Raw genomic sequence first — 7,196 nt, forward strand, 5'->3', positions numbered from 1 at the left:
AGGCTATTGAGGGTACGCCGTACGGAAGAGCGGACATCTGGTGTCCGTCTGGCCCGCGGTGTGTGACCTGGGCCAGGCAGAGAGTCGCGCGGCGTAACATCCTCCCCCCGGTGAGAGGGTACCGATCAAAATTTCATTAAAGGTGGAGTTAATTGGAGCAGCCGCCCGACTCCTTGTTGATTGCTGATTGTCCTTATTCTGCGTGATCGGGTTGGCTCGTTGGTAGGACGCGCTGCGTGGCACGTCGTTCCAAGATGCTCGTTGCCGTGTGACTTGTGGTAGTCTGCATGAGGCCGTTGTCGCCAGGGTGACTTCGAAGATACGGTCGAAAGTCCGGTGCGTAGAGGATATGTTGTCTTCCTTGCGTTCTGGATCGCCGTGGTCATCTGCATTGCCTGGCGATTTTCTATTGCGGTTCGCGAACCAGGACGTGTCGTGAAACAGCTCGGCCCATGAAGTATCGTGAGACACCTCGTCCCAGGAGGTGTCGTTGTACAGCTCGCCGATTCCACAAAGGCACGTGAAATGCGTGTGTGGTTGCACAATGAAGACGTGAAGGAGGTCTTCGGTGGATTGGGGGACAGGGCTCCCCCCGCTGACCCATTCGTATCGCGCCTTCTTGATGATGATTGATGGTTGGACCGGCGTGGTCCAGTTTTCTGCGAAAGACAGAATTAGAGACATCATACCTTCCGTTTGGTTAGGTTTGGATCTGGAGTGGGAAGATTTTGCATCTCGGTCCAAGAGGCTCGGCTCCGTATGAGTCGTTGCCGTCCGTAGGTGCCGTAGCTGCCAGGGAAAATGGATGGCCAGGCCTAAGGGTTGTTGCGTTGGGAGCAAGTGGTCCACCTTGTAGGCTGCACTGACATCGACGAGTATGGTGTTTTGTTTCAGCCCATTCGTCGGTGTGCTCCATTTCGGCGATAATGTAGTAGGAGACGGCGTGTCGGCTGGTAAGCTTTCCTCCGTCTGTTGATCCAGAGACTCTTGAGCGGCTGTCTGATCCAAGGCGTCTGATGGCGTGGAATCAGATTGTTGCGATGCTGATGATGTGAGCGAGGTTGTCGTTGGGTCTCGGGTGGATGACACGTTGTGAGTGTCACGCGATGAGGTCCGCATGGGAAGCGTTTTCTGATTTAAGGCGTTTGGCAGCGTTGAATCAGATTGTTCATGTAGCGACGATGCTAGCGTGATTGTTGTCAAGTCGCGTTTAGGTGACACGTTGCGAGTGTGATGCGATGAGTTGCGAATAGGAAGAGTTTTCTGATTTAAGGCGCTCGGCAGCGTTGTATCAGATTGTTGAGATAATGAGGACGCGAACGTGGTTGTCGTCAAGGCGCGTGTAGGTGACACGCTGCTAGTATTGTGCAATGAATTGCGCGTGACTCGCGGCGAGGTCGACGTTCGAGTCGATGCGATCTTCTCCGTCCGCGGAGTTTGAATAGCGTTGCGTGTTTTGTTTAAGTCCTTGTTACTTCCCTTATCCGTAGGCCCTCGTGGCAATGGCGAAGGTGGCGTCTTCGCATTATGTCCAGGAAAATGATTCTCCGGTAATTTAAGCGAAGCAGACTCGCGACCGGCAGCTGATCCGTCGTTTGTCGATTGTGACGTCGTAGTTAGTCGTAGGTTGCTCAGTTGAGTGATTACTCGGAGTTCTGATTTCTCGTACTCGTCGGCTATCTCGAGGCCGCGCTCGATCTCTTCCTCATCTATGCTTACAATCTCGTTTTGGATGGCGCGGAGCTCCGTCTCATATGTTTCCAGACGATTTTTTATTTGAATTAGCTCGTTCTCCGGTTCGTGGCGTGATGCAACCTTGGTCATGTGGCCCAAGTCCAGATACTCCTGAATGACCGCCCGATACGCTGTTTCGAACTGTTGATTTCGTCTGACTTGCTGCTGGAGAGAGGCGAGTCGTTTCATCGCCATTGCCATGGATGATCCGAGTGACGAGATTTTGTCGTTAAAGGGGAGTGCGACGATGTATCGCCCATCGCTGGTGCGTGGGACGTGATTTTGAAAATGCTCCTCACATCGTCGATCCGCCTCCGATAAGTGTTTTATCTGAGGTCCCTCGTCGAGTTCCCAAAAGCGGGTGAGGTCCGTCTCTAGTTCCGTTGTGGAGGCATGGAAGACCCTGGCAGGTCCTGGGGAAGGTGGGCTCCCCCCGATGACCCACCCGAATCGCGCTTTTGGCAGGCGCAGATCGGGGCCGGTTGCTGGGTTGTTTGGATGGTATGACGGAGCTTTCCTTGTGCGTGGGGGCGTGGTGGGAGGCGTCTGATTGCTCATTGGCGCGTCTGATCGATGTAGGAGCGTGTGATGGCGTTGATCACATATGCGGCAAGAGCCAGAGGTGCAGTGTTGCAATTTGTGTCCTGGTAGCAGGCAATTCGTACACGCTGAGATTTCCTCGGCGGCTAGAATCCGTTCGTCGATCGTCTTCGTCCTAAAGGTGTTGCAGCGCCAGATTTTGTGTGGTCCATGGCAGATTGGACAGAGTGGCGGTGATCGTGACGTGACAAATGCCTGCCCTCGTGGTGGGCGTGTCGTTCTTGCAGGTTCTATGACCTGACAGCGATCGTTCAAGAATTGCAAGAAGTCCGGGAACGTGGGGAATGGTGTGGACCTGATCTTTTCCTTCCATATTGAATCGGTTTCCCGATCAAGGTTGGCGGTACATAGGTGCAAAAGCAGGGCATCTGCGGTTGGTTGTCCGATGGCGGCCAAGGCTTTGTAATGAGCTTCCAACTTGGTCGTGTAGGACTGCAAATCGCGATGTGCTATCCGTGATGAGGAGGCTGCGTCAAATATCTCCTGCAAGTGTCTCTCGACAATTTTGGCTGGTCTGTTATACCGTCGTTCTAATATTTCCCAGGCGACTGCGTAGTTAGCTGCCGCATTGCTTAATGACGCGATCGCTAGAGCTGCCCCATGCTTTAGGCAAGAACGGAGATACATCAGTCGCTTGCAGTCGTCTATGCGGGGGTTATCGTGGACCGTGGAGCGAAATTGATCCGCGAACCCCGGCCAATCTTCGTAGGCTCCAGAAAAGGTGGGTAGCTGAATTCTAGGCAAATCGACGGGTTCCGGCCATGACATGTCCGATGGCTTTGTTGCAAGATTTGTGGTGGTTGGCTCTGCTTGCTTGTTTGCCTCCTCAAGGATGGCGGACGCCTGTCCGGCGATGGTGTAGAACTTCTGTTGTAGGTCAACCCGGTCCTTCAGTGTTTGACCCTCGTCTCTGTCGTCTAATTCGCATTGGCTCTTTTTGAACGATGCAAACTCTCCCTCTAAGTCTTGCAAATTACGCTGAATAGCATGCACGGGTGTCCCTTCCTCGTGATTGTTGAGCAATGTGCGAAACGCTTCTAATTCTTGCCTGAATCCTTCGCGTTTCCGCAGCAATTGCCGGACGCGTTCTTCCTGAGGGGGAGCCATGAGGGATTTCGACAATTTGAGCGAGCTTACCTTGATGTTGCGTGGTAACTGGGGTGCACTCTTTCACTGACACGTATCCGGCTCGAAGGACCAAAATGTTCTTTCACTCGCGGGGAGACACGATCGTGTAGAAGCGCATCAACAGGAGTCGTAAATTCCTGTTACGATTGTTCAATCGACGCCGCGAGATGATCGATCCCCTATTGCGTTTAGGCTAATAGAGGTGGTTGATTGAAGTGCACAGTAGTAAGTTAGGTCACCGTTTATTCCACAACTTATAACGAGGATAGTTACACTGGTGCGTATGTACGAGATGAGTGAGTGACTGATCTGCGGGTGTGTATACCCGTTCGAAGGATGTTGACCGTTCGAAGGATGTAGAATCAGTGCCGTTGGGAGACGATGCTGTCTCGGTGGAAGGCTAAGGATCGGTCCCTCCAGCGCACGGGACCATCGGATTTGTTGGAGCCGATGTTATTTAGGAGAGTGAGGGAATAGGCTTCGTTTTTAATTGGTTAAACGAAGGTTGGTGGATTAGGAAGGGTCTTAGCTGCCCTTGATAGAAAGTTGTTATGAGGAAGCATCGTACGTGGAAAAACCCAACTTTCCCTTGCCAAGCCGTAGTAAACAATAGTCTTTAGAAACTGATTTAGAAAAGGACATTTGTTGGGTCTGAAGGACCTTAACGAGCAAATTACTCGGGTTTATGACGGGTACTTAGGCTATTGAGGGTACGCCGTACGGAAGAGCGGACATCTGGTGTCCGTCTGGCCCGCGGTGTGTGACCTGGGCCAGGCAGAGAGTCGCGCGGCGTAACAGGCACGGAAAGGGTTAAACCTGAAAATCCTGATCTAAAAGAAATGATTAGTTTGTGTAATTTTTATTTAACGGACTAACGTTCTTTGATTTTATATTTTACTACTTCGTATCTGATTAAATATACTTTATTAATTTAATAGTAACTAAGTAACTCTACTTTATTAATTTAATAAGTCAGAACAAAACTTTAATATTGCAAAAAAGGTAGCGTTAATTGAAAAAGACTGAGACTCGATTAAATGGAATAATTGACTCTAAATATATTACTAAGAAAGAAATATTCTCAGGCGATCTCTTTATCAAAGCACATACTCGAAAGTGCAGAAGCAGTGTTCAAAATTATTGCTTTGATTCAAAAATCTGCCTGTCACGAAGTGTCTTCTTGCACGTAAAATTTCACACATTCTTGTACGGGAAAAAATGAATTTTGACTCATATTTTAAATTCTAACCGAAATGAAATAAACGAACGTGACTTGATATTGTCACGATTAATTCATTGCTTAAAGTCAAGTATGTTTATGTTAAACAGGTATATTCGTGTACATATTTGCCATTTGCAAATATTTATACGGAATGTTAACATGCATATTTATAAATAACACAAATATATTCTCAAGTGTATGTATTTAAAGTAATTATTATAATCGCGCTGTGCAAGAAGACCTATCCTAAACTAATAAATTTAAAAAAGAATGTTACTACTCACGGGTATAAGAAATACCCGCGGTCACTATGCTCGCAACAAAATTCTACGTAATACAACCGGTCACCCGTGCCGATTCGGACCTTTCATCCTACGACATGATTGAGTGACCGGAGGAACAAAAATGCATGCGACTCACCGTTCGATGCGGAGAAACAGAGGACGTACCATGGATGCTGCGCCACCCCAGCGAATATCATCAGGGAGACTAACATCAGGCAGGAACCGTGTAAAGTCCAGTGATGGAAATGGTGGTTGTTTAAGGGCGGGGGGGGGGTGAGGAAGAAGCGAAACGTCGTTTCGACAATTTTCTTCTTTTTCCTATCGAACGTTTATTTAGAAAATACTGCTATTTTTTTACGCTTAAAAATTATTATTAAGAAATTGGAACAAGTTTGAAAAATATTATTTAGTTGAAAATTGTGAGATACTTTTCGATAGCAAACAAATGCTCATGAATAACGTGAATGCAATGCAATCGTTTGCAAGAATTATATTGTTCGCAATTAGAATATATACTGTGAATTTTCGTTATTAGAATACGAAATATACATTCCAATAATACACTACAGTCGCGTGTTTTAAATAATGGAAAATATTTGCAAGAATTTAAAAGTTCGCCACTAAATATATTTAAAGAATACTATGCAAACGCGCGCGAAACCTTGTTTCGAGGTATTTGAATCTACCTGATACTAATTTGCAAGTTTATGACGTTATAACTCAATTTGAAACAATAAGATAATTCGTTAAAAATTGGCTTGAAATAAGAGAATGATTTCATACATCGGGATCTTTCAGAAGAATCAATGGACTCGCGCGACGCACTCCTGTGCACAAAATAACCGCAAGATTCAGTGGAAAAAAAGAATAGATTTTTATATCTCGTTCCAAGTCAGATAAGTATCATTGTACAGAATGGGCTCAGAATGGATTCGACATAGCCAAGACATATCCCACGGTGTCCCACGGTGTCCCACGGTGTCCCACGGTGTCCCACGGTGTCCCACGGTGTCCCACGGTGTCCCACGGTGTCCCACGGTGTCCCACGGTGTCCCACGGTGTCCCACGGTGTCCCACGGTGTCCCACGGTGTCCCACGGTGTCCAACGGTGTCCAACGGTGTCCAACGGTGTCCAACGGTGTCCAACGGTGTCCAACGGTGTCCAACGGTGTCCACGGTGTCCACGGTGTCCCACGGTGTCCACGGTGTCCACGGTGTCCCACGGTGTCCCACGGTGTCCCACGGTGTCCCACGGTGTCCCACGGTGTCCCACGGTGTCCCACGGTGTCCCACGGTGTCCCACGGTGTCCCACGGTGTCCCACGGCGTCCAACGTTGCAGTGCAGTGTAGATCATCCAAAATTCTTTTCGCAGCATTTGGTGACCCACACTGGACCGACGATGTCTCACGGCGCAGTCCAGTCTAGGACATCCAAAATTCTCTTAGAGGCTTTTGGTGATCCAAACTGGACTGTTGCGTAGTTCTTGGCTTGGTATCGTTTTCCAAAGATTAATCAACTGATTAATTTTTGGAAAACGATGCCAATTACCAGGTCTCACCACGAGGAGGTGACTACGCACGAGACCCGCCCATGAGTTATTCAACATTATGCATCGGTTTCGACATTCAACCTATTGGCAAGAATGTCGAGTTCTGACTCTACTTGATCATGGGCCTGCGTAAAGAGATGGTTATTTCGTAGCCTAACCGCGAAACACCTATCTCCTACGCAGCAGTTACACGAATCTTTACAAACGTAAGACAAAGCTTATACAACGCAACATTCATCTCCCATACAACGATTACATTGATCAGTACAAACATCGTACAATAATTCGCAACCCTATCCGCAACATTCCGTATCAAAGACACATTTGTCTAACTTCGAACGAAAGAAAAAAAAGGGGCTACTATGGAAAAGGAGCCCCAACAATCAGACGATGAAAGAAAAACCGCGGCGCGCTCGGAACGAACGAAATCGCGGTCACTCGAAAGAACTAACAAACCTACATGACGTACCCCCGTGCACCAGATAACCCTAAGGTTCAGCGGAAAGCCCAAGCATTGACCTTCGCCCGATTCCTGTCACGTCGTCTGGATCTTATCACGGTCGATGGCACCGACCGATGATAGTAGTAATCCAGCAAATAGGCCTGCAATTTAACACACTCCAACTGAACAAATGAAGGCCCGGGGAGGGACCGCTGAACAGGATTACAAAGGCAAGG

This window comes from Bombus bifarius, unplaced genomic scaffold (genome assembly GCF_011952205.1).
Source record: "Bombus bifarius isolate JDL3187 unplaced genomic scaffold, Bbif_JDL3187 scf7180000008045, whole genome shotgun sequence".
Lineage (NCBI taxonomy): Eukaryota > Metazoa > Arthropoda > Insecta > Hymenoptera > Apidae > Bombus > Bombus bifarius.